Source organism: Cyprinus carpio, unplaced genomic scaffold (genome assembly GCF_018340385.1).
Source record: "Cyprinus carpio isolate SPL01 unplaced genomic scaffold, ASM1834038v1 S000000422, whole genome shotgun sequence".
Taxonomy (NCBI): Eukaryota; Metazoa; Chordata; class Actinopteri; order Cypriniformes; family Cyprinidae; genus Cyprinus; species Cyprinus carpio.
This window is the reverse complement of record NW_024873165.1, coordinates 16,429-28,287: the sequence shown is the minus strand read 5'-3', so window position 1 is coordinate 28,287 and position 11,859 is coordinate 16,429. Positions and strand designations below refer to the sequence as shown.

The following is an 11,859-nucleotide window of genomic DNA, read 5'->3' as shown; positions in this document are numbered from 1 at the left end:
GACTGACAGACATAATTTCTCCTGCACTTCTAATACCACAGTGGATAAAACACCACCTTACACCAACCAAAATATTTATCAATGTGAAGTGTTATCTACACCATCCATAAACAGTCTTGTTTCAAACTCTGCAATCATTTCTAGACAACAAATAAAAAGCCATTTTCAAATCTGATCTGACAAAATGTCTGCTTTAAAATATAAAACATTTTATAATAAACTAAATTAGTTCAGTTGTTAAGAATATGAGGCACTTGAAGTGGAGCCTGCTTCGCCAAAAGGTAGCTGGCCACCTTTTACGGTGAGAAGATTTCTTATGCTTTTCACCACTGCTACTGTTTCTATTAAAGAAGATGTCATTCTGAGAGACATAGCAGATGGAAAGATGTTTTGATCAACACTACTGCACCTTTGATCAGTCCAAGTCCCCAGCAGATCTTTGTAATAAGAAATAAACAGAAAGTAAACATGCCAGCAAAAAGCAAAACAAAGCCGTTTCTTAATACACCATTTTAGCTCTGAAGTGTATTTATTGGGTCACTGAAAGTATCATCATGTTCTGCACAGACAGAAATAAAAAGATTAATGCTTTAATATTTCAAAATTACTGGATAGAAAGTTTAAATGATTAATATTAGATAGTGACACTAAACTCTATTTAATGGTACACAGTAATCCACAGTTGGCTGCGTGTGCTCAATAACATCACTATTAAATGTTTTTTCTTGCAAAGTGGACACTCCAGCAGTCTGATGTGGCCAAACAGGGCTGACCCCAGACTGAGACTATGGATCCATGTGCAAGCTTTTATTGGACAGAAGTGTGGTCACTTAACAGGCATAGGTCAAACAATGGCAAACAAGGTATATAGAGGAGCCAAGACACAAGAGTAATACTGCAAGACAAGCGTGGGTGCTTCAATGAACGAACAATACGAACAAACATAGGTAACAGGGTAAAAGCAAGAAAAAAAAGACTAAACTATGAAAACTAGAAACTGAAACAAGACTACGAAAACTAGAAACAAGACTGTAAAATAGAAACTAAGATATAAGACTATGAGAAAACAAACCGCGGAATGGCTTGGTATGCCCAGCTTATATCGTTAAGGGGAGGATATGTGAAAATTTGAAAGTGATCCTAGCAGGTGTTATATAGTGAATGTGATGGTTACAGTTGTGTGGCAATCCAGTGCATTCAGCTGTGTGTGCCGTGAAGTGTCTTCAGCTGTATTAGTGGTGCAATGGATAATGGGAACTGTGAGTCGGGGTATTACAGTTAGTGGTGCAAGAGAGTCCATGTAGTGAGCAGGTGACTTCTGGTGGTGAGTGGATGGAAGTTCCTTAGACCAGATCCTTGACAATGTGACATCAAATACTGAGTTAAATTACGCACAAACAATTGTTTTAGAAACCATACATATACCATTATTGAAAATTCATATTATTTAATACATAAAATCAATAAATGTCCTTATCATCTTCTCTGTCCATTTCTTATAACTTCTATAACTTCATTATATTTGAATCACAGCTTTCCAATATCTGGTGACTTTTCCAATTCCTGAAACCACAAAAAATCCTATAAAAAGCTGTTTTTGGGCTTATGAAATATAAACAAAAGATCAGTATGTACCGTTTTGGGCAAAACAAAAATATTCAAAATATATAGCAGAGATATATAAATAGACAATCCATCAGAAATCTTTAACAGATAAAATCCATCCAATATCTATAAGCGTGTGATTTTTTAAGAGGATAGGGAAAAAAAATTCAAAACAATCCTATACCTGAGCACGCGTGCAGCAACCATCCTCCGCAGATCTTTTGCCAATTTTGGATTTGCATTAACAATCACCTCCTGATAGCTTTATTTATTATCAAAGGCCAGAGTACAGCAGAGTAAAGAAATTCACCGGCGCAATAAAACAAGAAAAATAACGGTATTGATCTTACCCACTCTGAATGGTCATGTTTTGGGTTATAGTTTATGATCTCTTGTCACAGAGTCCTGCAAGTGTGGCTGTAATTCTGGGTCTCCTTTGGGCGTTTTTTTTTTTCGCTTATTGTTGGTCAAAAAAAAAAAAAAAAAAAAAAATATATATATATAGCAGGTATTTTAGTGATATGCTGGTAAACTGCAAATAGCTCAGTACTGTTTAGCACACACACACATAGTAAGTAGCTTGGCGCTTGTCTGTCAAATTTTCCCAAATACATTTTAGCATTTCTGCAAGTAAGCGTACAAGTCAAAATCCATGTAAGTTACCGGTAAAAGCGGTTTTACTCTGATTGGCGCAGCAACGAAAGTGAGTTGTCATGGCAACCAGATATATTGCACTTAATTATTTGTAAGGCTGCGCTGTCTGGCTTCTGCTGCACAAAATTTTAAAAGAATGCACCAAAAACATTTTTCCAACAGAATCTAAGTAGATTTTAAGCAAATCAACGAGTGAATTACCCACTGCTTTAAAACAGATACCCTTTGGACATTATTCCAGTTAAACGCACAGGCACACAAACACATTTAGTACACGTTAAATCTTACTGAAAATGGCCGATTAAGCAGTTTATATTCTGAAATATATTTTTGGTTGTGTTCTGTGTGATTAAATTATTCCCACTGAGCTGCTACAACGGAGCGTCCTATGTTCAGCGCGACAGCCTGCTAAGGGACTGGTAGCAGTTTGGACCTAATCTGGAGCCACTTTTGGCATACGGCTCAGTGCAGCAGCAGAGTGTTGTGTGAGGCCAAATGTGGCCCAAATTACGACGGACCTAACTTGTGTTATGGCAAATGTGTGTGTGGGCCAAAAGTGGCCCAAATGTCATGAGCGGGCATGTAAGAAATAGGATTCACGGCCAAGTGTTGTGTAGGCCAGACTTAGGCCCAAATGTCATAAGTCGGGCTTGAAATGGGATCGGCAAGTGTTGTGTGGGCCAGACTTGGGGCGAATGTCATGACGGACCTAACTGATATTCTGACAAATATTGTGTGTGATCCAAGGTGGCCCAAAAATGTCAGGCGAGACTTGCAGAAGAAATGGAGTTACGGCCTTAGAGTGTTGTAATATATGGGCAGACTTGGAGCCAAATATCATAGTCGGGCAAAATGGGTGCGACGAAGTGTTTGTGTGGAGCCAGACGGGCCAAATGTCATGAGCCGGGCTTGTGCAATGGGTTTACGGCACCGTGTTATGTGGGGCAGACTTGGGACAAATGTCATGAGCCGGGCTTGGGAAAATGGGATTCTGACCTGCAAGTGTTGTTGTGGGTGGAGACTTGAGCCGAATGTCATGGCGGGCTTGAAATGGAGTTCGACAAAGTCCTGTGTGGGCAGACTTGGGCAACAGCCACAAGCTGACTGTTAAAATAGCAAAATATGAAGCTTTAACAGACAAAGGGATGTGGGCTATACTAACAGATCCGTATCTTATGAGCCGGGCTTGAAATAGGTTCACGACAGAGTGTTGTGCTGGGCCAGACCCAAATGTCATGAGCCGGACTTGAAATGGAGTTGCGAAGCAGAAGTGTTGTGGGCCAGACTTGGGCCCAAATGTCATAATGAAGCAGCCCAGAAATATGGAGTTCGGCCTTAGAGTGTTGTGTGCTTGGGCCCAGACTTGGGCCAAATGTCATAGTCGGGCCCAGAAATAGGATCGACAGAAGTGTTGTGTGGGCGAACTTGGGCGAGATGTCATGAGCCTGACCTAACTTAGTGTTACGGAAAATAGTAATGTGAATCCAAAGCCGTCGCGCGTCCAAATGTCACTTAGCCGAGGGCCCAGAAATGGCAGGTACGGACCCAAGTGTTAGTAATGGGCCAGACTTAGCGGTCCCAAAGGTCAAGGAGCTCGCCCCGGTGAGGGCTTGAAAATGGCGTTCACGGCATCAGGTAGTGCGTCATGCGGCCAGACTTGGCCCCCCAAATGTCATGAGCGAGACTTGACATAGGGCCTTACGACAGAGTGTTGTTGTGCCGGCAAGAACTTGCGGCCCCAAATGCTCATGAGCAGGCTTGAAATGGACGTTTGCGCTAAGTGTTGATATGCGGCCAGATTTGAAGAGCGAAATGGTTTCTTTACGAGCAAGGTGTTGTGTGGGCCAGACCCTGCGGCGAATCACGAATGTCATGAGACTGGCGAGCCTTGTGTTATGCGCGGCCCAGGACCAGTTACCAATTTTTGAGTGATATCAGTGAGGTGGTGCTTTACCTCAGCGCCCACATAAGCACCCCACACCCGCCACAGCCTGTTTACACTGCTAAATGTTTCTACTGCCAATCACTAAACTACAGAGCAGCTTTTTTTGTCCCCACAAAGCTCCATGAATAATTTATTTACTGCCTATGTCTGTACTTAGCAGAAGGGAGTTACAAACTCTATTTCACTTTACAACACCTGATTTAATTATTGCTATTATTAGGTGAAGGCAAGAATTGTGTGTAGGCACAAAAAAAAAACAAAAAAATTACAAAAAAAAACAAAAAAAAAACAAAAAAAAATAAAAAAATAAAAAACATATCTAACATATATATATATATATATAATATATATATATATCTATATATATATAATATATATATAGAATATATATATATATTATATATATATTTTGCACCCTGTGTATGTGTGGTTGATTGGATTTTTCTTACAACACCCCCTTTCAAGATTAGCTAACTTGGGACAGTTTTTATTATTTATTATATTATTATTGTGTGAAATTGTTTGGCACTAGAGAGAACATGTTATTTTTATAGATAGATAAATAAAATGTGTTTGTCACTGCAATAAAAAAAAGAACTGTGAAATATAAAACTAAGAAGGTAAGTGTCAGCCATAGACTGTAAAGCAGCGGCAATCCACCTGTCACTCAAGTGGCCACGCCCTAATTATGCAGAACTTTAAGGCTTAATATAATTTAAACGGATGAGTTATAAAAAAAATTCACCCCCCTCTCAGTTGTCATCAATGGCAAAATTAGCTATATAGACCAAAATTACAGTTTTAGTCACTTCCTTGTTGGCTTCACGAGAAAGAGCGCGAGGTTGCCGCTCGGTGTCAGCTACAGCAGGCATGACACTGCAACGGTACGTGCATGTGCATCAATTTGCCGTGTATTCGCGGGCGCGCTCTCTGCTTCGCGGTTAAAAGTCCGGTGGTCTCTGCAGTCGAGCTTTGGTCTTACTGGTAAAGTATTATTATACTGTTAAAAAACATTTAAACTGTACAATACAAATTGTAATGAGATACTAAGAGTGTGGGTTTGCTAGTAGACGTTAGAAGCACGACTTAAATGATATTTAGGTATGTTAGCTGACTCAAATAAGCTAACGGAGCTAAAGTTAAGCTAGGTAAAATTAGCGCGCCAGATGCCATTTTAGGACACTGAAGTTTGTGTTTGAATGACCGACATTTGTGCAGATTTATTTAGATATGTTTTTTTTGTGTGTCACTGCAAACAGGCATACATTCTGGATTAATTATAATAATAACAATCTAATAAAACGTTTAAAGAGCGAATAAATATCTTAGATTTTTTCACCACTTTTATAGTAATCTGAATGTTTTTTACACTAGCCTGATTGTTAGATACTTTCTATGGCTATTTTATTATTCTGATTTGTGGAGTGAAAAAGAGAGATTTCTAAAATACCCTTTGTAAAAATCAATGACTATAACATGAAAAAAAATAAACAAAGAGTTAAACCTGGTTCAGGAAATGCAAGTTAACATTGTGCATGTTAGTCTCATCAAATTTTCAGAAAACTCGTAATATAACAAATCATTATCTCAATGCAAGTAACTGTTAATATTTATTAATTTGGGAAATTTCATTGTGATATCTATTAGTTAAAGTTAAGTAAGTTTACTAGATTCTTGTTAATTGCTGTAGCAACATGCCGTTTATTGGGCACATATAAACAGGTTTTCTTGCAGATCATTTAATATGTGCCATTATGCATGTGCATAGAAGAATTATAAATTATTCATAAACTGTAATGGACGCTGCACGTTAAATAAGCCTAAGAAGTAACTAAAAGTAAAATATAGATGCTGACTGTTAATGTTAACTAATAGGCTATCTACCTTTGGTTCTTGTGTCCCCACCTCTGTCTCTCTCTGTACAGATTAGATCCACAGGAAAATTTTCTGAAGGGTTTGAACTGAAGAAACAGGTGACATGGACTATTACAAGCATAACAATTTAAGGAGGAAGGCTAGGAAAAGAGTGGATAATTTAATGCAAAAAATAGTCACTCTGCCATCTGGTAAAGAAGGCGAGAGCATTAACCAGCATCTTGAAAGTCACATTGATGAGCCTGAGCTTAATAGGAAAAGGATGTCAACAAGACATGCGAGAACCCCTTGATAGCCTGATTGAAGAGATTGTGCTCAATAGGGAAGGATGTCTTGATATGGAAGACAGCATTGGCTGTAGTGGTTCTAGCAGTGTGAAGAAGCGACCATGAAATTTTATTGGGCAGCTTAGGTGACTGGGGCAGTTAGATTTGGGGTGTCTTTGGTGGCTCTGTCAGCATTACTGTCAATTCTTAGGATATACTTTCCCTTCCTGCCAAAGGATGGAAGGTCACTGCTTAAAACAAAGACAGACTACAAAGTGGAGATGCTTGCTGGTGGCTCATTTCACTATTTTGGTATAGTGAATGTTGTCCAAAGAAAGTTCACCAGGTTATTATCCTCTTTTCCAGAAGGCTATGAATTTCTTTTACAGCTAAATTTTGATGGATTACCTCTTTTTAAAAGCTCATCCATTCAGTTTTTGGCCCATTCTGGGTAAATTACCAAGACTCTCCAAAAAGCCTTTTGTGATAGCATTGTTTTGTGGGACAGCAAAGCCCAAAACACTGTCTGACTATCTAAAACATTTAGTTCAAGAGTTGAAAAGCATCAGTACTGGGGCTTTGTTTGTCAGGGCAAAACATTTCTCTTGAAAGTTTGTTCTGTTATTTGTGATGCACCAGCAAGGGCATTTATCAAAGGTATCAAGTCCCACACTGGATATTATGGCTGTGATAAGTGCTTACAAAGAGGAATATACACAAATCACCGTATGACATTTCCTGAGCTCACTGCTGCATGTAGAACAGATGAATCCTTTAGATTAGAAGCCAAATGAAGATCACCACCTTACTCATTGTCCTCTGGTAGATACTGGAGTTGATATGGTTGCTGGTTTTCCCCATGATTACATGCACTTAGTGTGTTTGGGTGTTATGAGGAGACTTCTTGAACTGTGGGTTGGCACTGCTGGCTCTTTGCGCACCAGAATTTCGTCTTTGCAAGCATCCTTAATCTCTGATAAACTTTTGGGCATTAGCACATCATATTCCATCTGAATTTGCAAGGAAACCTCGGGCACTCAATGAGAGACTGAGGTGGAAAGCAACAGAACTGCGCCAATTTTTTGCTGTTCACTGGTCCTATAGTTTTGAAAGGTGTCTTGCTGCCTCAAGTGTATGATAACTTCATGCTTCTTTCTGTTGCTATCTATATTTTGGTTAGCCCGCAGTATTGTTTTACAATTGAACCACTTGGCTCATCATTTTCTTGTCTCATTTGTGGAGCATTATGGCTTGCTATATGGTAAAGACCAAGTAGTGTACAACATTCATGGGTTAGTGCATCTTGCTGGTGATGTGAAGGTACATGGCCATTTAGATGGTATCTCTGGCTTCCCTTATGAGAACTTATTGGGTGAACTTAAGAGAATGATAAGGAAAGCTCACAATCCTCTACCACAGGTTATACGCAGGTTATCTGAACATGAACAGAGGGGCTGTGATTTTGATTCACCCATTGAGCAGGAACCCTTTTTTAAAATCTCCACATCATGATGGGCCAGTACCAGAGGGCCTTTTGGGAAAATGTCAGTCAGTTCAAGCAGTTGACAGCCGATGGTGTCATTCTAAAAACATCAAGTCAAGATGACTGCATTGTCATTGACGGGAACGTTGTTTCTGTGCAAAACATAGTTAGTCAGTGAAGACAAAGTGTATGCCATGTACCAGGAGTATAGAGTCAAAGAAGCACTTTACAGTTACCCACTCGACTCAAGGGAACTGGGAATATACATCGTCTCTCATTTGTCTACTGTGATGCACTGTGTAGAGATGGTTTAAGCCTGTGCAAAAGTGTGTGCGGTTGCCCTTGGGAGACAAGTTTGCAGTGTTCCCCTCTTCCTCACACAAATTAATCTGAAGCACTTGTCTAGTCTTTGTACAAAGTTTATTATAGTTGATCGTTGTAGCATCCTTTTATTTATCATATCTTTAGAGTTTTACTGGTTAATCAGTTTTACTTTTTTATCAGGAGATGTTTCTCATTGTTATTTTGAATCTACTAATGAAGTGGAAGTAGTCCCTGACATTTGGGTGAAAAATAACACCTGTTTGTGGCCACCTTACAAACGTGAAGAAAAACCGTAAAAGCAGTGAAATCACAGGAACCACCTGGAGCACGTTGGATTCCCTACAAAGTACGCATCATATTAAGCAAAGGTAGAAAGAAGACAATATTTTACTTACACTTTCTGTATATGAAGAGTTCAGATGCAAAAGCCTCTAAATGCCATCTGAAATTTTCTTCTAGAATGATCATTTTTATCAAGATCTCGTATATTTAAGTTCAGTAATTTCACTTAAATGACAATGAAAAATACCTATTAATTGTCATTTAAGTGAAATTACTGAACTTAAATATACGAGCTTGATAAAAATGATCATTCTAGAAGAAAATTTCAGATGGCATTTAGAGGCTTTTTGCATCTGAACTCTTCATATAGAATTTAGAGGGCTTTTGTTTTCAAAATTTTATTTTTAAAGTTACATATGAAGAAGCAAGACTCAAACTGCCAGAGGCTGAACGATTCACAGATTTGACAGATTCAGAAGACTCTCCACTCAAACGTAGACGGAGAAGAATGTAAGTAAAAAAGAGGGAGGAATAGAGCCGGAATGGAATGAGCAAAAGTCATTTTACAGCCTTCCATAATTTTTTGTTTCTTATTTAACCTTAAATGCAGGAAGAAGAATGTAGTCCTTGAACAGGAAGACAGTGAAAGTGAGAGGCAGCAAGCATCCACACTACCCAGCCCTCCCGAAATGGCTCTCTGCAAAGAAGCGGCCTTATTCACTCTCCCTGCTTTCACAGTGTAAGAACGCTAATGTCAATTTTAGTGTCATATTTTCATTGTTGGCATGGTTTGAATTTTAACACAGCTTCTCCTACAGCGTCTCCTACAGACGTCAACGTAGGAAGCTCAGGCAATGAAAGGACTGCTGTGTCAGTGAATGTGAGTCTGACATTTTTTCATGACTAGACTGGAGTAAACAAATGTAAATCAATTGATCTAACAAAATGACATACCTTCTAATTCACCGTCCTGCAAATAAAATACAATCAACCCTTTACACTGAATGTCATTCAAATGCAATTGTGAAAATACCTGAAAGCCCAGAGATGTGCCCAAAAATTACAATTGAATGATCAAGATAAATTAATCATAAGATGATAACACCCTGAGCCCCCGCCAAACACGTAGACTGCTATTCTATGGGACACACTGCAATCAGGCCAATACATTTTGAGAGATATTGTCTTTGTGCAAATCAAGTTTTGTAAGAACAGACAGAAACTCAGGCACTGCACTGCTCTGTAAAATTGAAAACACTTCCAAACATGTGCTTCCTCAGTGTCATATCCACAAATTCCTGTTATTTTTCTCTGAAGTGTGCTCCGAAAGAAGGTGCAACATAACACCTACCCCACTGTCAAGAATGAGAGAGGATGTTGATTGTGAGTAGACATACAGAATTGATTGTATCTTTCTCTTACATTCCTTACTTCTGGCAGCTTACTCCTCTTTCTGTTACTATAGCTCTCAGTGGAGGAAACACCACACCACCCCAGGTCAGAACTGACCATTCCGGCATATGTGAGTAAATGTTGCATTCAGTTGAAGTTGACAATATGAACATTCAAAAGGTATTTGCATCAAAAAAAACACTAAGTTGAAAATGAAAATGTATGTGAAGAGCCTTCTACAGCTTTACCTGGAACCTACCTGAAAGTTATATTTTCAGGTAAAACCCTGCAGAGTAAATTTATGTTTACCATTCACATGTGAAAGACTGAATTAAGGGATTAACTGTTTATGTCTAAACTAGTTACTTCTTCAGATATATACTTTATTACAGTAGATGTGACTTGAAGAAATTTAACAACTCAATTTGAGATTTTGTTTGGCCCCTTTCACTTATAGCCAGAAATGTTTAGGATAGAAATGAAGAAATCATATCAGAAATGCCTAATCATCTTTACAAAATCTATCTCCAAATATTTGCAAAATAATAATAATACTTATTCTTATATTTCCCCTGTAAAAGGCATACCTGAAGTAGTTTCGGTGTCATATGACAATCAAACAATGTCAGAGAACAATATATCACAAATAAAAGACCTGAAAAAAACTGGGTTCTACTTGTCAATTCAGACTAATAAATTAAATCAAAGTTTCTCCTGAACAGCATGTATGCTGTCTTGAATAGCTGGTGGCATTTGAACGCATGGTTCAAAATGAAGTAGACTTGCATGGATAAATCTCCAAGACAAATTTGTTCTTAAAACTAAAATGTGCAATTATTCATGTTTTCATTGTAGTTATCTACAGACAGAAACGAGCCTTCGCCTTTTGAAAGTGTTGTACATCTTGAAATGTGAACTTTGATGTTTTGGTCTCTTGTTTGCAGTGATTAATAGAAGAACCACAGCTACACCAACTCGTGCCCAAAATGCAGACTTCAGTGAATGTGAGAGACACTACCCTTGCATGGCCATCCTAAATTTTGTGAGCGTAGTGTTTGCTATTAGACAGTCTTTAAAGCATCCAATGAAAATGTACAGAGCCTTTGCAGAGTTGGACTAATGCAATTACAATGCCATGTTTTTTTTAGAAATAACTTTCCATTAAAGGAAAGTAAAAAATATCTTTGTGTATGCTGTCAATTATAATTCTTAAAAAGAAAGAAAATTGGAATCAGCAGGTCAGACCTGAAAAAATTATAAGCCAGGAAAAATGCAATCGATGAATCTTCTATTAAAAGACTTAGGAGTTGTATTTTTCCACATCATTATTCCACAAGTGAAATGTAATTGGCAGGCTAGAAACATAAAGTTATAGTTTTTTTAATGCATATACTTTAACTAAATAGACTGTATCTTCTGATCACTGTTTTAGCTGTGATACGAACCATCCTGACCAATCAAGAAGTCATCAAAGATCAGATGGGCATTTTGGTGAAGCTAGTTCATCAGTTAAAGGGAACTGCAGAAGAGAGCCCATCTCTACCCACCGGAAACACTTCCGGTTGCAACCCTTCAAGAGCTTCTGGTTTTGGAAGGGACAGCTGCTTGATCAAGAAATTCAAGAAAACTCTGGTAATGTATATTGGTACAATACCATTATAAGAGATTATGTATAAGGTAATTCAATCCAATACGATTATCTCTCTCACAAAGAACCATAAATGAGAGCAGACATGTTTTTTTTTTAACTATCCTTCATTGGAAAAATCTCTTTAGTAAATTAAATTAAATTAAATTTATGCATTTATCAGACACTTTTATCCAAAGCGACATACAGTCGTGGCCAAAAGTTTTGAGAATTACATAAATATTGGAAATTGGAAAAGTTGCTGCTTAAGTTTTTATAATAGCAATTTGCATATACTCCAGAATGTTATGAAGAGTGATCAGATGAATTGCATAGTCCTTCTTTGCCATGAAAATTTACTTAATCCCAAAAAAAAAACCTTTCCACTGCATTTCATTGCTGTCAT

At 38.1% G+C, this 11,859-nt stretch overlaps 2 long non-coding RNA genes across 2 annotated transcripts; both read left to right on the top strand.

The window, feature by feature from the left end:
• Positions 1-8,439: 8,439 nt before the first annotated feature.
• Positions 8,440-9,129, top strand: LOC122142973. The gene is made up of 3 exons (XR_006158879.1): positions 8,440-8,520; positions 8,845-8,944; positions 9,045-9,129. It is a non-coding gene; the product is annotated as an uncharacterized LOC122142973 (long non-coding RNA).
• Positions 9,118-11,369, top strand: LOC122142972. The gene is made up of 6 exons (XR_006158878.1): positions 9,118-9,173; positions 9,253-9,314; positions 9,752-9,817; positions 9,900-9,956; positions 10,771-10,830; positions 11,259-11,369. It is a non-coding gene; the product is annotated as an uncharacterized LOC122142972 (long non-coding RNA).
• Positions 11,370-11,859: the final 490 nt, after the last annotated feature.